The following is a 20,939-nucleotide window of genomic DNA, read 5'->3' as shown; positions in this document are numbered from 1 at the left end:
AATGCTAATCGAATTACCATCGACAGTCATTGGGATATGAGTTGTGCCGTAATTACTTTTAACAGCGAAGCTGTTTAAGCCAGCCGTAAAAGATGCGTGTTTCACGAAACTATCACCATCAGCATTGGCTCGAGCGTCGTCGTCTTCTCCCGCAGCTGGCTCGTTGGCACCCCTCGTTTAGCGCTGGTAAGCCTTCAGCTCTCGTACTCGTGCTCGGCACGCGCTCGTGCCACTGCTCGCGCGTTCGTCGTCATCGTGTTCTTCCACAGCTGGCTGCGTGGCCGCTAATCATTGCAGCGCGCAATTTCACTTCTCATCTGTCGTCGTAATGGGGAGGCAAAGCTTGCACTAGGCCGCGTAAAGCTCGAGTCACAGCGAAGCTGGCCGATCGATTGAGTCTCCTGAGGCGCTATAACGTAAAATGATTCCAAACTGTTTTGATTCCAATTTCTGCATTTAGCCTCCACGATTGGTCAAAACATTTTCGGGCCACTCCCAACTTCGCCTGCCTGTCACGCGACGTCCCGAAAACCGTGATAGCTCCCCATCTGATATGACGCCTACGCACTGATTATGCATGATTAAACCGCACAAAAGAAATATAATCATTCCTGATGCGACACCTTTTCACCATTAGCCCTCTGCTATTGGTCCAATGTTTTCTGGCTACGCCCACTTCGCCTGTCTGTCACGCGACGTCACAAAACCACGAAAACTCACCACGTCAAAGTGACATGTACGCGAAAAAAAATGCATTAATATGCCGAACAAAACTGAAATTTTTTTCTGAATAGCCACAGATTGCCCCATTCCGAAAGGAATAGAGGATGGCGGCCCGCCAATCGCTCAAGCCCTCACTACTCGCCCCTGCCGGTGAGCATGTATTTATTTGCGCATGATAAACCTTTTTGCGTGGCAGTGAAACGTTATCGAACCCTTCCGGCATGCATACGACATCACTCTGCCAACTCTTCCTTGCTGAGGATCCGTTTTAGCGGCGTTCTTATCATTCCGTAGCACGCCGCCGCGATTTTTGACCAGCCACCGCAAGCTAAGTAAGGCGAAGCGGACGAATCGGGGAAGCCTGCCACCACTTCATGCGGTTATCTATTTTCACTGTGCTGAGTCGGCCCCATCGAAACCCTCTCCACTAGAGCGTGCTCCTCGCCTCTTGTCAGCCAATGAGATAAGAAAAACCGCTGAGGGTAGACAATGTTATTGGTTTTGAAAGCGAACAAAGGTGACCTCCTATAAACGAGGAGTGTGTTTGACTGGGTTGTTCAGACAACGCTGCGGGTCACCGCCCGATGCTTGCGTCGGTGGTTACGTAAATTTGACGTCAGGAGTTTGGAATCAAAACAGTTTGGAATCAATTTACGTTATAGCCCCCCTGGTAGCAGCTAGGTTGAACTTGGTTATGTCGAGGTTGAACTTGGCTATGCCGAGTTTGAACTTTGGTGTATTTCGGTTGAACTTGGTAGCAGCTAGGTTCGGTCTTGGCTATGTCTGAGTTGAGCTTGGTTATGCCAGGTATTTCTTAGGTTATGACGGAATCGATCGGCCAGCTTCGCTGTGTCTCGAGCTTTGCGCGGTCTAGTGCAATTTTCGCCGTTTTTTTTTCTCATTTCTTTTAGTACAAATAGCATTCTTCACATTCTCAGAACAGTTTTAAAGCCAAGCTGTCTTTGTTTACTTTCCCGGGTTTGGCGTGGATGCATGGCTGCTGGGTGCTGTTGCGTCGGTCGCTATCTCAGTGCATGTATGTGTGCATATATATATATATATATATATATATATATATATATATATATATTGTAATAGAGTGGAAGCACAAGCTCGGTAACAAGAGACAAAAGGGGAAAAAGAAGAGGAAGTTAATAGAACAGCCGGCCCAGTGAACGGGTGCTGTGTCTCTGTCTCCTGTTCTTTCCTTTACAATGGCGCAGTCGACTAATACTGAGACTTCGGAAGATCCGGCCCCGAGCATCGCAAGCGGACGGACACCGGGACCGCATTCGTCGCCGCAAGTATTCGCCACATCATCTGGGGACGGCGTCCAGGCCTCCTCAGTGGCTCTCGCGGACGACGGCGCTAGTGAGCTCAACCAAGCCCTCTCCGCTGTCTCAAAACGACTTCAGACAATCACCGACGCGTTTGCTTCAGTCGTCGGACAAAGCACGCTTTCACTGCAAGCACCGACGACTTCCTGATTTCTATGGTTTCCAAGAGGACCCTGTAACTTGGGTGCATACCATAGAGTCTGTCGCTAAGCTTTACGCGTGGACAGACGCCGTGAAGAGGTCCATGGCAGAAGGTCGTCTCCGAGGTGCAGCTCAGGCTTGGAATTTGTTTGAAGGACGAGCCCATCCAACTTGGTCCAGCTGGACCGCGGCGCTGCTCTCTGCTTTCGAGAACTTGCCAAGCGCCTATGACACTCGCTTTATGCAGATGCGATCACGCCAGCAAGTCGTTTTTGGGCATCGCGTCTTATCTGCGAATGTTTGTTGCCAACTTCGCTTCGACAGCTGCTCCCCTTACTGACCTGCTCAAGAAAGATACGCAGTTTAAATGGGGCCAATCAAAGGAATGGGCGTTCCCTTCGCTCAAACATCAGCTGACCGACTGCCCTGTACTGAGCCACTTCAATGAAGACTGGACCACAGAGGTGCACACAGACGCTAGCCAGGTTGAACTCGGAGCAGCTAGTACTTGTGCAGCGCGACCCAGATGGTGATGAGCATGTTGTGACCTATGCCAGCCGAAAACTTTCAGATGCTGAAAAAAATTAAATTATGGGGTTTTACGTGCCAAAACCAGTTCTGATTATGAGGCACGCCGTAGTGGGGGACTCCGGAAATTTGGACCACCTGGGGTTCTTTAACGTGCACGTAAATCTAGGTACACGGGCGTTTTCGCATTTCGCCCCCATAGAAATGCGCGCCGTGGCCGGGATTCGATCCCGCAACCTCGTGCTCAGCAGCCCAACACCATAGCCACTGAGCAACCACGGCGGGTGCAGATGCTGAAAGTTACTACCCTTCCAACGATTTGGAATGCCTAGCTGTTGTGTGGAGCGTTGACGACAAATTTAGACACTATCTGCTTGGTCGGCATTTCACGGTGGTAACAGATAATGCTGCATTTCCATGGATGTTCTCAAAGCAACACCTGAAGAATAAATTCGCACGCTGGATAATACAACTACAGGAGTATGACTACAGCGTCCGACATCGCGCCGGTACTCTAAACCAAGTGGCTGAGTGGCTGACGCATTGTCGCGAAATCCTAGTGGGGACGACTCGTCTAGAATGAAGGAAGCCTGGATATTACTTTCACAGCAAGACGTCACCGAGGCAAACGCCAAGACACTGACGTGGCGGCTATCATAGCTTCACTTGCGGACACACAGAACAGCAACAAATTTGTCGTGCGTGACGCAACTCTCTATCATCGTCTATGGAAGAATAAGTGGCAAGTTGAAGAACGCCTTCTAGTCATCCCTGCTTCGCTACGGCCTGGTATTCTTCCCGCCATCCACGATACACCTGAAGGCGGACACATAGGTCAGCGAGCGACACTAAAAAAAGTACAGGAGCACTTCGGGTGGCCCAAAATGAGTAAGAGTGTTCGTGATTACGTCGCTAGCTGCGAAATATGCCAACGACACAAGCGGCTTCCAGGGTGCCAGCCTGGGCTACTCACACCCATTCCACCTCCTGGTACCATATTTCACACAGTTGGCATCGACCATGTTGCCCCCTACCAACGACAGCGGCTGGCAATCGCTACATCCTCGTTGCTGTTGACCATCTATCCAAATTTGTGGAGGTGGCCGCCCTGCCTTCTCTGGCACCCAGCTACGTGACAAGATTTTTGAGAGACCGATTTGAACTGAGGCATGGTCTTCCGAACAAACTAATATCGGATCGCGCACCCACCTTCCGCAGCTCCGAACTCCGCGCCTACCTACGCCATGCAAGAGTTGAGCACCACGATGCCTCAGCGTACCATCCGCGAGCAAACGGCCTGACGGAGAGAGCTAATCAGACAATTCAATCACGTTTGGCTCCCTACTGCAGAAATAGTAAGCCGGGAGAAGCAGATTGGGACGAACATCTCTAGGCTGCTGCTTACTCAATGAACACTTCACTACAGAACTCAGCTGGGACATCGCCGTACGAAATAGTCTATGGCCAGCTACCCCGCCTTAACGCGCTCAATTTGGATACCCCGATAAAATTTGGACGCCCCATCGCGCGACAGACATTATGCCGCAATATTCGAGAAGAAGCTCGCAAGAGTGCCGCGAGAGCCCAAGACGTTCAAAAGCGTCATTACGACAGTCGCCATCATCCCGCGCCGCAGTACCAGATAGGAGATAAGGTGTGGGTCCAACGAGGTAGTCGACCACCGGGCAAGAAGCTTTGCGCGAAATTTGAGGGTCCCTTTGTGATCACAGAACGCCTGGGGAAGAACACTTGGCGTGTTCGCACTCTGGATCAACAGGGAACCTTGGACAGGAGAAGAAAGAACAATTTTGCCGCCCACGTGGCTCGTCTCAAGAAGAGGGTCCACCGACAAATCTGATGTGGCTGTGCGCTGAGTTTCAAAAATGCAGTGTGGTCGAGTGTAATGAAGTGGAAGCACAAGCTCGGTAACAAGGGACAAAAGGGGAAAAGGAAGAGGAAGTTAATAGAACAGCCGGCCCAGTGAACGGGTGCTGTGTCTCTGTCTCGTGTTCTTTCCTTTAAAAATATATATATATATATATATATATATATATATATATATGTGTGTGTGTGTGTGTGTGTGTGTGTGTGTGTGTGTGTGTGTGTGTGTGTGTGTGTGTGTGGTGTGTGTGTGTGTGTGTGTGCGTGTGTGTGTGTGTGTGTGTGTGTGTGTGTGTGTGTGTGTGTGCGTGACGTGAGCAGGAGGATGCGGACGGAGCCAAACATGGTCACCTGAACACCGCCTCTAATCTTCGTGTTCCTCTCCTTTCGGACACGGTCCATCTGTACACTGTTACATACATATATATATATACAAATGTTCCATTTGCGCCTAATGAGAGTACAAGAGATTGGGCTGATATGACCATTGCTCGCTCACTGAGTACGCGTAACTCAGTTCTGCATAACAAAAACATACTTCCCTACATAAAATATGAACATACAATGTCAGCTCACAGGAATCTCTAAAACGCGCCGATCTCTTAATGGAATGGTGAGCTATATTTAACGGGTTCCTTTATTGACATTTTTTTTTATTTAGCCACTCACTATATTCCACTATCCACCGGTTCTTGAGCAATCTTTCAGAAGGGGCCTCTCGAACTACGATTCGTACATAAAACCTTAATATATAATGTCGCCTCACAGATATCGCTAAAGGACATTGATGTGTCACTAGAATGCCCATTCCTATTTGATGTATATCTTTATTTACTGTCTCTGATTTAACAATTCGGTATGTGCCACTGGAGGTGTGGACGTTTTTAGGCCAATCCTGCCGAATAGGTATGTCCCACTGTTACACAAGAGGTTCGGAATCCCTCAATTTCATTTTATGCGTGCCTTTACTGTGCATACCCTGCCATCATTATTCCTCTCGACAGGCTTCATAGATTGTGTGTTGTGTGTGCATAATTTTCTTTGATGTTGTCTACCGTTTCTGGGGGGCTAATCCCCAAGAGAATGCAGTCCGAAAATCTATGCCAATCCCGAAGCTAGCTCAGTGTAAAAATGTGGACCTAACCGCATGCACGACGCCCTTCAATGCAAAAATAAAACCTTTTAAATTTCCCTGATCCATTTTCGTTTGAAAAAGAATGATATTCGCAACATTATTTCGAGCTCAGCTATGAACTCAACTCAGTTACTTCCGAGAAAGTAACTTCTGCTAAGACCATGATTTCAACCAAGCAGCGTTCATGACATGACGATACCTTTATAGCCCGGCATTAGCGCTGTGGCACAGACCGCCAGAAGAAACATTTACCGATAGAAACCAAAAATTTCCCTCTTAAGCGTATCTCAAAAAACCTGCTCATTGACTCCAGCATCCTCTCATCCACTTCTGGTGGACAAAGAAGGCAGGACCAAATATGTAGCCCGCTTTTTACCCTACCAGACGGCACCCTTGCATTGTGCTGTGTGCCAGCATCGCTGTATATTCTGCAGATAACTCGCCCACCTACAGCCAAAGCTCTGTTCATTTGCTTCCTTGCAATCTAATGCACAAAATATCAATTTGTCCTATAGCGAGGACATATAGATTGGTGCAATGGCCAGGAATACGTTTAATGCTATCGTATTGCTGCTGCTTATTTATTTGCTATCAATATATTGGCGCACTCGCGCAGCAGTATTTTATAAAGCAAAGAAACATTTCAGCTTATACGGCCAGAGCTTGTGCTTCGTCACCGTCGCCATCAACGGTAGTCGTGATCGACGCTTCGGTATCGTCGAGCTCTTTCTCGGAGGAGGAGCCGTCGTCTGTCACCCACGGGACCTCGCCGCGTGGCGATGTCTGTCTTTTATTTGCAAGCGTCGTCGCCTCGCTCATCGCGCGCTCATGTGACGGCCGGGTGGTTTGCGCTGCGGTCGTAGTCGTGGTTCTCTCCATGGCGGCCACCATCTCAGTCGACTTGAACAGGAAGAAGATGAGCGCCATGGACATCAAGATCAGCAGCCCCACCGCGCAGAATACGCATGGCCACGTCATGTTCTGGTCCGCGTACAGGGACTCGCGCATGTACGAGGGCACCCGGCTGCCAGTGTCGTTCATTCGTCCCTGCAGTGAAGCGCACGTATTACGAGAGATAAGGTTTCGAGCCTCTGTAATGCCCGATTTCCTGGCTCGTGGTTCAATTGCCTGATCCGGTCTTTCGGAGATACAGCACTTAGTCGAGAACATATCTGTGCATATGCGTTTCTGTTTACGGGGAATGTGTGTTAAATTCTGGGGTTTTACGTGCCAAAACCACGATTTGATCATGCGGCATGACGTGGTGGGGGACTCCGGATTAATTTTGACCAGCAGGGGAACTTTAATGTGCCCTCGTTGCACGGGACACGAGCGTTTTCGTATTTCACCCCATGCAAATAGGGCCGCTGCAGGCAATGCATGTTTACAACTAAGGGCGAATTTCTGAATTATTCTGTCCAGAAAGCGCTTGCTACTATGGCCAAGACGATAAAGGGCTACAATGGCGCTGTAGTTGAGCAGGATTTCTACCTCTAGAACAAGAACGGTACAGAATACTGCTGTGGGAGTTCTCATCGAAGGCATGCTACGCAAACGAGCACGCATATCTCATAACGTCACTTCAAGCATTTCATTTCATTTTGGAACTAGAATGGGACGAAGCCGAACGGGACAGCTCTTCAGTGTGCAATCAGGTTGCATTTGTGAGCTGTTGTCTTTGCTCTGACACCATTTCTCTGCCACACGAATATTGCTTCAATTAGTTTTAACTGTAAAATGTTCAATGATGATTGAAGGCACACTAAAGAACACCACTAGATCCCCTTAGACTGGCGAATTATTTCATTCAGCTCATTTAGCGAAAAACATAGCTTGCAAGCGGGGGAAATCAGAATATTACCCATTTTGAATTTCACAGGAATGCGTAGCGTCAAACATCGATGTGAGGTCATGGACCACATTATACTATGTCGTATTTAAAAGCATTCTATAGAAAAAATGTCATCAAGATTTTTCTACGTTCGTTTATTTCGCTTAACATGCGCCGTGATCCTTGTTTTACGATATTTTATTAACCAGTCTCTTGCAGACGCTGTTAAACTTTCACGACACTTTCGGTTGAAGGGGAAGCGTATATGCTCGATGACAGCTTGCCTCCACGGAACGCACGAGCACGTTAAGCCGATTTTCTATCTTATAACTTCTCTTCGCCATAAAATGCTTGTGTATCGGTGTTTGGATACACGCTAAGAAATACTAGGCCGTTATTTAACTGCAGTACCTCCCAAAGTCTCAATGTCCTTTGGAGACGTTAATCCACATTAATGAAATAAGCCCGATCAAGTTTCAACCCAGATGGCGAAAGCAAACTGCAAGACGTTAATTACTGAAGCATTTTTGATCTGTTTCAACCTAACATACGCATCATGTGCGACTGGTTTTTTACTTATGAGTGACTTACCGCTGGATGGGCCATCTTTGAACAAATGACCGTGCCACCATTGAGCGCCTTCTGGCTTCCCCTTCCCCATAGCAGACGATGTGAAGAGTGAATGCAGAAAACCGCTGTTCTCACCTTTTGGGTGATTATTATTCGCCCAGTGACGCAACGCTTACAACCAAAAGCGCAAGCGGAAAAGTTAGTACATGTGATAACGTACTTACGGCCTTATTGTTGCCTGATTGCGATGACTGTGCGGCAAGTCCGCGCATATGCGTTCTGCCATGAAGCGATACCCGACTGCGTGTACTCCTTTTTTTCTTTTTTTTTGTAGCAACACATAGCTCTAACTGTGCCACTCCGTCATGACGATGCTATCACGTTTATAGCAGAGTTAGATATGTTTCTCAGAATTGAGTAGCTAATATATATTATTGTTACGCGCAACCAAGAGTGGCGCCAAAGACAGGAGGCGACCATTTAACGCGTGGAGGTGCGATCGGCACGACAAACGACATCGTTACGTTCGAATTCCCCCTGGTTCCGTTGTCCTCCTATAGAACCATTTCACCACAGCTGCTGTCCGGAAAGCCGCTGTCGCGCTACGCATAGTCCTACACGATATTGCGTCAGTTTGGTAGTGTCAACTACGAGATCGCTCCGCAGCACTCATGTGGCTCCACTGACGAGGTGCATGTGTCTTTGCCGCGAGTTCGCCTCCATTATTGTTAGCGCCGAGACGGTACCATTACAGCCGGGGTTTTTGTTACGGTGTAACCAAGAGTGGCGCCAAAGACAGAACATTTGACGTGTTGATTTGTTCGTGTATCGTCTTTTTTTTTTCTTTCTGGGGTTTTACATGCCCAAACGAGTTCTCATTAGGAGGCACGCCGTAGTGGAGGGCTCTGGATGAATTTTGACCACCTGGGGTTCTTTATCGTCGCCTTTCTTGTAAATATCTTGTAATGCATCTTTACGTGTGGTCCCTTGAATTCTGCAACGTACCAATATTATTATATTGTACAATAGGATATAGTGACTATATATAATACTGATTCATCTACGGCAGACAACAACCGAACACACAAACTCCCGTTTCTCCGGTTGATACTGCAAGGAACGCTTATATCGCATAGCGTCACAGGATACCTTCTTAACAGCAAAGCTGTTTAACCTAGGCGTTTGCCGTCAGATGTAACGCCGAAATGTGGGACGATCCTGGTGGTAGTGCAGAAATGGTCCAAGCGCAATGGCACATACCCCTGTGAACTAGCGAAGACGTTTAAGCTCGAGGATACTCTGTCGAGTGTACGCCGCCAAAGCTCCGCCTGGCGATGGCGTCACCATGCGTCGCCTAGCAACGCTTCGCCCCAGCTGCGCCGACCGCGCCGAGCCTCGCCACAGCTGCGTGAGCCGTGACATCCTCGCGCGCGCCGCATCGCTTCGCCTTAGCATTGCCGAGCTATGACGTCACTGCGCCGTGTGGAGTGGTTGCTGCGGCTGCGCAGAGGCGCAGCTAAGCCATGACTTCACTGCGCCGACCCACGGGATATATTGGGGGCGAGCTCCACCACTGTAAAAGCTGGCGCCACCATCGGCTTGACGTGACATAAGGGATCCCAGGGACAGAGCGGCCGCGTTCTCTGCTTAGGAAGTGCCGAAGCGAGCTGAAAACGAAAGTTTATTCCCACCTGCGCTACAGTTATGATTAAGTGGGGATGTTTTCCCGTTTCGTGTGTCTGCTTGACAACACTTCAAAGCAGTATAATAGGTAGCGGGCGCCATGGCAGGGTGTCCGACATGGCAGGGTATTGCTCGGTACCGCAGTGTCGGACGCATACGCAACGGAGCCAGGTGTCAGCCTTCACGCGTACCCACAGGCCAAGAAGCTGCGTGTAGCTTGGATTGCGAAAATTAGAACCGGCAAGCAGCCATCGGCTACAAGTGGTGTGTGTAGCAAGCACTTCCGCGAGGAAAAATATCTGCCACAGCGTTGGGGCTGCGATGTTCGGTGAGCAGCAGAAAATCCACACTGAGAAGCTCGCCCGCGTGCGCTGCCCAGTTAATCTCATGAAGATTTAGTTTAGAAACTTGTTGATGCTAGATACTGGCACGTTCACCAGAATGGAAAGGGAACGGTAAGAAGCACATTCAAAAAAGGCGTGGCATATGCTCATGTTTGTGTTAGAACCAAACAATTTCTCGCTGAGAAGACGGATAAACATACGGAACGATGCAACTAGAGAAATAACCATATTGAAACGTCCAAGAATTTAGAAGAAAAGAAAAAAAATAATATTGAATGGTCGCGATGGCACATCACGAGTCGCCGTATAGCGTCGAAGTCTCTAGTAATATAAATAAATTATTTTTGAACAGCTCTGATAGCGTCCACGCAACAATGGTTGCTTGTGTACTGTCATATGTTCATATGCTGCGGTCTAAAGCTCACAGCACGATGTGAAAACGCGCTCGCAGCAAAAGCGAAACATTGTGCGCGGACATGCATGCAGACGCGCAGTCGGTCGCTGCGAATCCGTGCGATCGCTACATTGAGGTTTCATTCTGGTATGCTCCACTTGGTGATACAGAAGTACACAATAACATATTTCACATGGTCTGCGCCCAGCGATTGCCGCGATTGCCTACCAGGCAGGAAGACGCGTAGGCAAGAAACCGTTTCGAGGGACTCCATCACGGCGACCGCGCGCAATGGTCGTTCACACTACGTAATCGGTAAAGAGATAGCGTCTGTAAACCATTCTGTGTCTTCTGTTTGCCCAAGATTATTATTTTGACGGCAAGAAAATTCCTTCGTTTGGAGAGTAGTTACAGAAATGACCATGGAGGGCTCCCGCGTGGTGTTTTTATTAAGTTTTTATTGAGCGCCGACAGCCAAACCTATGAAAAGCGCACCGCGCTATTCCTCATACTGCGCAAGCGAGGCGCTTTCCGACAGATGGTGACTCCGTAACTCCTCGCCCCCAATAGCTCCACGTCGCCGCCGCGGCGACACAAAAGCCCCGCCGCTTCCGCGCCGAGCATATCGCCGCGAAGATGGGGCGTCCGAAGAAGAGCATCACTCCAGAAGAAGAGGAAGTGCGGCGCTAAAGCCGCCGCGCCGCTACTTGAGACCTAGTGAGACGACTTCGGTCCGATGCCGAGTATCGCACCGCCGAAGCGGTGGCGAAACGTCCGCGATTCGCAGACGATCCGGAGTTACGAACCCGTGAAACCGAGCAAAAGCGTTTGAGCGTCCAGAAGCGTCCAGATACTTAAATGACCGAGTGTTCGTTGCTCCTTGGGCTGTCGATGATTCCGGGGTGATCTTGCGCAAAACGTGGCCGAGTCGCGAAGCATAACCTCGCAAAAACTTGGCCAAACCGAGATAAAGTAGGGGGGGTCGCCAGCTTCGCTGTTTGCCCAATATTCGCACCACTAGTGGGAAGCTGCCCTTAATTTTTTTCTGATGTCACACTTTGCTTCATAAGCGCGATATGTTATCCTACACAAGTCAATGCAGTTATCACAAACCCTTTACTCTCTTGCGACTATTCACGCGTTCCGCTGTAGTCATAATGTCGTATGGCGTCGGCGTCGTAAGACGTCAGAGACGTTTGCACCATCAGTTTCGTGCTCCGCAAGCTTAACACAGTACGCGGTGTATAATCTGACATTCAAAGTTAGCCTGTGGCACAATATTACGTCACTGGGAAGATGCAACTAAACTGCATCTTATTTACGACGTTTATAGAAAAAAAATACCGCATCAATCGTGACATGGTCACCAAGATATAATGTTGCTGAGTAAATGCAGTCTCCGTGCTTCATGACTGCTTCTTCACAAACCAGAATCGCTAGAAAGGCTCAACATGTAGTACAACAGAATATGTTATTCAGTATTAAACGTTCGTTCAATTTTACCTGTTCTCACAAAAAGCTTAAGTAAAGAGCTTCTGTATAGAAAGATCGCTTTCGTTCGATTCACTCATGACTTTTCACTGACCACGGCAACAGAGAGGTCCTTTCGATGTCGTAGAAGAGAGCTGAATGAGGATAATGGCGAGAACGTTTGGCTTGGATTAAAACGCAACAAGAGCCGCTAGATAGATGACAAAATAGAGCAATGCCGGCGCCCTCTAGGCTCTCTGTCGCTAGTTCTAATGTGATGCAAGCGCATATGAGAGATTACAGTTTCTCACCTGCTGTGGACGCTGTGCCTGCGGAGCTACCACGTACATCTGGCTCTGCTCCTTGTTCGCAGGTTGCGGTCCTTTCGCCTTACGGGACTCGACATCCTTTTTGGGAGCCACGCCGCCGTCGGGGAGCGGCGGTTTGACATCAGCCGGGCGCTCCGGCGGCTTTGCCGGTGGCTGATTCCTGGAAGTGCGCCTGGACCCAGGAATCTCCGGACCCTGCCGCTGCTGAGGGACTTCACGAGGTGCCGTCCACGCAGGCTTGCTCGGTTCAGGCCTCGCGAGTGCCAGGGCATCTTGTTCTTTTGACTGCGAGCTTCTCTTGCGGCGAAGATCGGCTGGAAGCGAAGGAACCGCAGGCGCATCCTCTTGCGGAGCGGGTCTGTTGTCCGCGAGCACGGGGGTCCGCTTAGAACCGACGGCAGCTTCGGGAGCCTCCATTTTCTTCCTCCTCTTCTTCGTCTGCCGGCGTTGGCAAAATATAATTCCGAAAGAAAGACCTGCTTATTGCCTATGGGCCTTCCTCTCTCAGTGATGACTATTTTATCTTTTGGCGCAAGTGCCCTTGAGCGAGACTGAATGGAAGTGTATCAAATTGTGCATGAGTATGTCATTGCTACAGGGAGACTCTCATGTTACACAATTTTTCCTCATTATTAACAATATATCGCACTATTTTCGTAATCTAGCATTTTCGTCAAAATTGGAATGACCACTTTAAAAAAATGAAACAAAAAATACTTTACAATCACAATTGTTTAAGTATAGGTAGTACTGACTAGAGCACGGCACGGGCCGACTTTTTCAGCCCGGGCCCGCCCCGGGCCTCTTTTTACGTTGGGCTGCCCGCCCGAGCCCGACCAAAAGTTTTATGGCGAGACCCGGGCCCGGGCCGGGCCCGGAAGTAATCGGTGTGACCCACCCGGCCCGGCCCGCCACCCCTTTATCTTACGCCTGAGCCCGGCTCGAAGCCGGCCCGAACCCGGCCCGAGACCGAAAAAAACATGTTTTTCAGAGTCGAGACGCGTGATGATAACTCGCTGCACTTTACATGCACACCACCAGAAAGTCCGAGCCCGGCCCGGTCCCGCGTCAGAAAACCCGAGCCCGGCCCGGGCCCGGGTTGAAAAGCACATACCGTGCCCGAGCCCGGCCCGAGCCCGTGAAAAAACTGCTCTACCCGGCCTGGCCCGGCCCACGGGCAAGCCCGAGCCGGTGCAGTGCTCTAGTACTGACCAATAACTTAACAGGAAGCCCAGGATTTCATATTACGTTATCATTTCCAACTATCGTCAATCCTCCCCTCGTGGGTACGGGCCATAAGTTGAAGGTGACAACACGCAAAACATTCTGGGATTTTACGTGCGAAAACCACGATCTGATTATAATTTGGACTACCTGAGGTTCTTTAACGTGCACCTAAATCTAAGTACACGGGTGTTTTTGCATTTTGCCCCCTTGGAAACGCGGCCGCAGTGGCCGGGGATTCGATCCCGCGACCTCGTGCTTTGCAGCCCAACACCAACGCCACTAAGCAACCACTTTGGGTAAGAGCAAGCAGGCACGGGAATCGCGGCTACAACAAAAAAATTCATATGTCTTAATCCCTTCATCGGTATGACTTTGCAAGGTCCACGATATTGCCAAAATAACAATGGCCATTTTGCTTGCAATCCCAATCATAGGTCTCGCGACGCATTGATATACCTCTGAGCCAGTGCGGTATCTGTTCGGGTGTTACAGCTAATGCTAAGGCTTGAAAATCTGCCGAAGCACTCAAGAGGGAGCGACAAATTGCGTGTTCGTGGCTATTGCATAGAGCAAGTCACACTTTTATTCTTTGTAATCGCATAATTAGTCAAGATAATTTAACCAGCTTCTTAACTAGTGACTTTACGGCAGAACTTCTAATAATAAACTTGCAGAGAGTTCCAGAAACGTGGAATTCAGCAGTGCTCTACAACTTTCTCACCTGAGGTGTTGCCTAAAGATAATACTTGCGAATCTCGTTAATTCATCATCAGTTAACTAATCTTGAAATAGTATGTCATCTGTTCTCTTTCTTTCTTTGTCAACCGGTGCTTTTTTGTACTGCTACCCACTATGTGGGCAATTACCAGTTAAGCTGCTGTTTAATGCAGCTTTTCTCAACTGCAACCTACTTGTGCTTTTAAGAAAAAAAAATGAACTTGATTTCGTCATTTTTTAATTTTTGCGCGCCAACAAACAGGGACGAAGAAAAGTAACACAAGGACAAAAAAATGAATTTGTTCCAACTAGGCCGACTCGCAGCTCTGATTTAGCTAGACTTGCTATTTCTGTACCCTGGCTTCAGTTAGCTGAAGCACTATTCACCAACGTTCATTCTAAACGTGATGGCGAATGCTCGGCATGGGGCAGCTATGCGCTTCTGCGTGCGTATTCACATTCATTTTCTTACGTCAGTGCGCTTCCATGATTGGCCGGCATTGGGGCACCAACATCTCGGGACAGCGATAGGATCGATACCAAGGCGATCGCCACGCTGACGGCCAATCGTGGCTGGTAGAGTAAAAAATTCTTGCGTGTGCGTGCCGCGGTCATTCCTACAGAATCACTTAATACTCGGCGGATGTATTAGGCGAGTCTAACTATGGTATGCTACGCGTCAAAGAAATATTAAGTTGTCATTGAAAAATGAAACAGAAATATCAAAGTGATTTGGCATCCAAAAATACCATGATTTACGTACACTAATTCATAGAGCGGGCCGCCGCTACTCATTGACCATTGGTAGGGTAGACATTTTTAGAAAAGCAGCCAAGCAAAACCATGCCGCACGGTGTTGTGACTGCAGACGATACAAGTGTGCGTTCGATGGTCGAACAGAAGTGGAACGAGACTTTACCTGCAGCATTATACTGGTATACCGAGCTCCGACGAATGAGTGACCCTTCGTTACCATCAGTGATCTTGCTCGGGTAATTACTCCACCACAGTAGCCGCTGCGTTAAGACTGCAAAAGACCAGGTCCGGACTTCTCCCTGACTCTTCTGCGTGCCCCCCTCCCCACTTCGTTTTGTTCGACAGGCAAAACGAAAGCAAATAAAATATGGAAGATTACTCGAGTGGCAGAGGCTGAAGCATGACTCGCCTTGTCACGCTTCTTGAATCAGAGTGTATATATGCTAAGACTCGCAGATTCACGCGCAAAATCTTTATAACGCAGACGCGTCCCAAGGTTACTGGTAAATTTACTCTCATTGCCGCTCTTTGATTAAAACCGAATCCAGCCCAAATATTCGGCGTATTATAATTCGGTTCTTATATTTATTTATTTTTGGTTTAAACCTCCTCTTTTCCTTACATCTGTTCTCATTGCCGGAAAATCTGTCAACCGCGGGACAAACGCTCCCCCCCCCCCCCCCCCCCGCGTCATGTTTCTGCTCCCTTCCTCACATTCTTTCTCGGTTGGAGGAAATCTCCCTCCGGAGACTTCGGATGGTGCGGCTCTTACAACAACAGCCATCACTTGTACTTGGCGCCAACCATATGCAGACCGTGTCCAGCGTCTGAAGTGCTGCACTCCGGCGTCTTCAGCGGATGTCCACCATCATTGGACGTGCCCTGTGACATCGCTGTTTCAGGATCTGCAGGAGACGGGCCTACATGGCCACATGTAATTTTATTCTGACGTTTCGGCGTGGCAACCCAATCGAATAAGATAAAAAAAAACGAGAATGCTGAACCCTAGTTTTTGAGATCTCTGAGAGAGCCTTTTGTCTTCGGAGGAGAGAAAAATACTTATGCTAGAGACTGATGGAAGAATGGCGATGAAATCTTCATCTTTTCAGGAAAATACCAGACTGCACTATCTGAAGGAGCATATCTTGATTATAACTTCTCTCACAACAGGAAGGTATCGAATATATATATATATATATTGTGTCTGGGTATGTATTTTTTTGGTATGGGGTGACCTGGGCTACGCTGACTCAACAACACATTGCTGCAAGCCGACTTAATCCTTTAGAATCGGGCCCTTGTCTAGACATAATTTGATACCTGGTGCTCCTTTCTTCGCTAGCAAGGTGCAATCTAAGCTCGCACGAAAGCCGCGACGGTTGTGCAAGTGTATCATACGTGGGCTGTGTTTCGTGGTAGCTGGGCGTGCCTAGTACTATTCTACTGACGTGAGACATGAACTTAGGTAAAAGAAAAAGCTGTTTTCCTGCTCGTCGACTACACTTCGCAAGCAATTTATAGATGCCTGCACAAGTGCACAACTTTTCAGCCATCAGTGCTGGTGTGCTGTTCACAAGACTTCAACAGACTGCACATGTTTTAGATCCAACGTTTCCTCCTTCTGTGTAGCGGCTTGTTTAAAATGTCCCCCTGGTTACGAAGTAGTGCGCGACAAGGAAACGACAATAAAAGCCCTTGGCGCATTTGCCATTCTTAGAGGTGAAAAAAAAACACACGAGAAAGAAAATAAAGAAATAAAGAAACTGAAGGGGAAAATATGAGACGCTTCCTAACACTGCTACTCACCTTATCTAAATTGCGAAACACTCTCTACTAAATGGCGTGGCTATATTTTTGTCGACAATGGACATAATTAAATTTAGGAAAAAAGAAGCTTCCACTTACTTCGCCTCAAACCGGAAAGCAAATTTGGATTCGTGGGTGCACAAGTGACTTGAGTTCCTCAATATAAAACTCGCTGCTAACGTTATCGAAGGCGGAGAGTATCGCTCCCAAAAAGGCACGGCTGCACAAGCAGATTGTTGGTTGGAACTAGCTGGCGATTTGTACTTCAGATAATCAACGGCGCAAACAAAAATAGATTGTCAAATAATGCATGCGACTTGACGGGTGCCAATTTTCAAGTGAGTTTATACAGAACAAGCATTCGCTTTTAAGGGCAGCCAGACGTAACAGAATAGAGTGAACAAGCTGCTACAACGACAATGAGAAAACATGAATGTGAAACGAGCTATTAACAATCACGTTCACATAGTTTGGCATATTCACCAAATTGGCAGACCCGGAAATAGATAACAACGTATCTGGTGTTCTGAGATTAATTATCAACAAGCAGAACGCATAACTTACACATTTGAACTGGTAGTTAAAAAAAGCATACAGTTTTTAGCCGTCAAGGTATGGTTTGGTCCCGGGCACACATTTACTGGGTGTTTATTCCGCGACGCAAAATGGCTTTTTTACTGGAAGCGCACTTTACAAGACAGTAAATATCGGAATCACTACAACATGCCAAAAAGCTACTCTGCAGTAAACGTGCCTAGATCAACTGTACTCTTTTTTCTGAACAGCTCTTCGTGACCAAATCCCCGCTCAAGTGTTTTGCCTAACACCCCGTATTCATAGTCCATATCGCACTCGTGCTTTGTCATTGTATTTGTAGCGAATTGGTTCATTGCGATCATTAGACTCTTGACTGTACTTAAAAGTAGGTTCTTCTGTACAATCTCAGAAGCTGGGACTCGTGCTGTCGATTGTGATTTTCTTTCCGCGTCTTTTCTTGCATCGTTGATTTCCCGAAGACGCACGAGTGCAGTGCTTGCACTGCAAAGTGCCAATGAAAAATGTACATGTACAAGACAGCATGAAAACGATATACAAACTATGCAAGCAATGCGATTCATCTAATGTTATATTACAGGTGGTGCAAAATTTACACAGACAGAAGAGCACTTGTAATAGTTCACTTCTTGGTTTGTCTGAAGTTTTCTGCGTCTACAACCATATAAACTACGAGAATAGGTATCTTCAGGCCTCACTGATCTTTTCCTGCGATTAGATAAAAGAACTTTCTTCAGAGGGTCGACTAAAGTGTTGGTACTACAACGGTCGCTGTTTTTTACTGCGACAAAAATTAGGCGATTTAAGTTAGGCGTGCCTTGTGCAAACCACAATCCTGCAAGCCACCACATGCAGCGCCTGGCACGATTGTAGCTGTGGCACTCAAAACCGCGAAATTCAATTGAATCGTGCTACAGTGTAATCGTGCCAAGGATGCTGGAATATTTAGGCGTTAAAATACAGAAAACACCTTTTTGGCCCTGACCACTTTTTCTGCAAGATGAAACATAGCAAAGCGCCAAACCCCAGAATTTAATTTTTTGATTCACAGTATAAGAGACGAAGGGATCAACAGTGGCAGAACAAGTAATATGTATGAAGTCAACATTTCCACGTGAGGAACTGACTTCCTTGGGGCAAGAAATGGTTTCCTTCGAGACGTTTATATAGCTCACTCACCGTCACCCCAAATAGGGAAGCAGTACAGGTGCATAAATAGAATGATGGAAGTTGCAATGTTCCTTCATCAATTCCGCTTTTGTCATCCTAACTACGCACTTGTTCATTCTCCTCTCCCACTGAGGCTGAGGGAGAGAGCTAGATAAACGCAGTCAAGGAAAGCAGCTGTTGCCCTAAACGAGTCCACTTATCGAAATGTAATTCAAAGACTCAATTTCTGGCATTTGTTCTTCTAACTTACTTAAGAAAATCAATCAATTTAATACTTTCCTGCTGCCCCTTCTTTCATCTCCGGTTCTACACCCCAGAAAAATTTTCCCAGGTCAACTAGGTTTAGCTTGATGGATTTCCAACGAACTTACGTGGACCTTAAGTGAATTGCAGCCACAGCACCATTGCATCAGCTCTCAGCAAAATAATCATATATCCTGAAGGTTGCGTTACTATAAATCCTTTTCTGTGCTCACTGTGTCACATAACGTTTTTTTAATGCGAAGCATTTCCCAGCGAACGTTTTCCATATTGCGAGTATCTATCTATCTATCTATCTATCTATCTATCTATCTATCTATCTATCTATCTATCAAGCCGCCTACGTCTTGGTGCTCTCATGTTCGGTTCGTTAACTTGGTAGGTACCAAAATTCGCATAGTATCGCAAGCGTGTATGACTACAATAAATAATAGGCAATGACATGGATGTCATGACATGTGTGTCATGTAGGTCATGAAACAGCCGTCTACGTCTTGGGGCTTTCATGGTCGTTTCGTTAAATTGGTAGGCTCCCCGCACACTGCTTCGCATAACATCGATTCCCACATGGCGTGGGATCTGCCTGCATTTTTCTAGCTGTGTGAGTGTATTAACTTAATTTGTGGGGTTAGCCAAGCTAGTGGGTATGAGCCATTCTGAAAATTAGGCATTGCTGTAAACACTAAAGAAATTCCCCCCTTGGCTTTGTTATACATGGAGACCACATGGGTAACGTACTGATTTATTAATTATTATTTCTCAAAATGGCGAGTCAAAATTAAATTCAATATATGACCTTCAAATTTGCTACCCTTTCGTAAAGCAAACGCTTTCATCTGAAGCGAAAATAATCTCTCTCAAATTAGTTTTTCTAGTTCACTTCATTTGTTGCACAATTTCCACTTTACCCTGGTATATGCTTTTTCTAAAGTTTCGTCTCCTCTCCGCCGTTTATCCCGTAGTGGGTAAGCACCTGAGTTTAGGGAGCAAGCAAACAAGTGAGCAAGCAAGCAGCGCCATGTCTTGAGCTCCCAGCAAGAAAACGACAAAAGCAGTAAAAATGCAGTGGCCCAAGCGCAAGAACTCGGCGCCTCCGCGTTCCAGCTTCTCGGCTCCCGTGCTCAGCCCGGCACCCCCTGTGATCCCGGCCTGGGTATCACACACGCAAGTACCAGATAATCCGCCAAGCGTCCACTATTCAGCGACGCCATCGCCTTCGGCGTCACTAATTTTCGACCCCTGGAAGAGGTTCCACTACAGCAATCCGCAGACGACGCTGCCGAAGGAAGGAGCCGTTTACTGTGACCAGCGCCGCGAGAGCACAGCGAGGACTTCCAGAAGACCGGGTACGGTTCCGCGTGCCTCCTCGGTTCACCAAGGCATGACCTTGGTCTCGGCACTTGCCATCGCCGCCTGCATACTGGCCTTCGTGGTCACCGCCAAGAAGCTTGCCATCACAGAAAGTAACACCGAGAAAGCCACCGAGAGGTTCATGGTTCCCGTGACCAACGTGACCACGTCGCGACGTCATCATCCATCGCGCAGCGGCAGTGCAGGTGGCTTAGATGACCGCGCTAGGATCGGTGCGCCTGCTGAAGGAGCTAAACGCCGTACTTACAGTGCTGGAGCGGCGACCGAAGAAATAACGCAACGTTCCAGTGCCTCTGGGCAACAATCCAGTTCGGAGAGCATCGGACAGGCTGATTTATCGTCAGCTTCAACTCACACGGACACCGAGAAGTGAACCAATTGGTGCGCTATTTCCGGGAGCTGAGCATTGATTCATTCCGCCGGTGGAATCCTCAGCTCCAATGCGATTGCGTTGGACTCGGCACCTCTAATAGGCCGTTTGTGGTTTTATGTGTATTCGTTCATCGATGCATACTCCAATGCTCGTTCGCAGTTTGGCAGAGAAGTGTAGTGACCCACATCGACGCCTCCGACGATGCTAATAAACCGAGTAATTCCTCTGCTAAAATCTTGCCTAGCAATTCCCTTGCTGGTAAGCTACCCGCTAAAATGAACGTGTTTGTTTCGTTGTTATGCGCTGGTTTTATTACAACACATTGATTAATTAAGCG

Source organism: Dermacentor silvarum, chromosome 2, assembly GCF_013339745.2.
Source record: "Dermacentor silvarum isolate Dsil-2018 chromosome 2, BIME_Dsil_1.4, whole genome shotgun sequence".
NCBI classification, from domain to species: Eukaryota; Metazoa; Arthropoda; class Arachnida; order Ixodida; family Ixodidae; genus Dermacentor; species Dermacentor silvarum.
Note: the sequence above shows the minus strand (reverse complement) of the source record.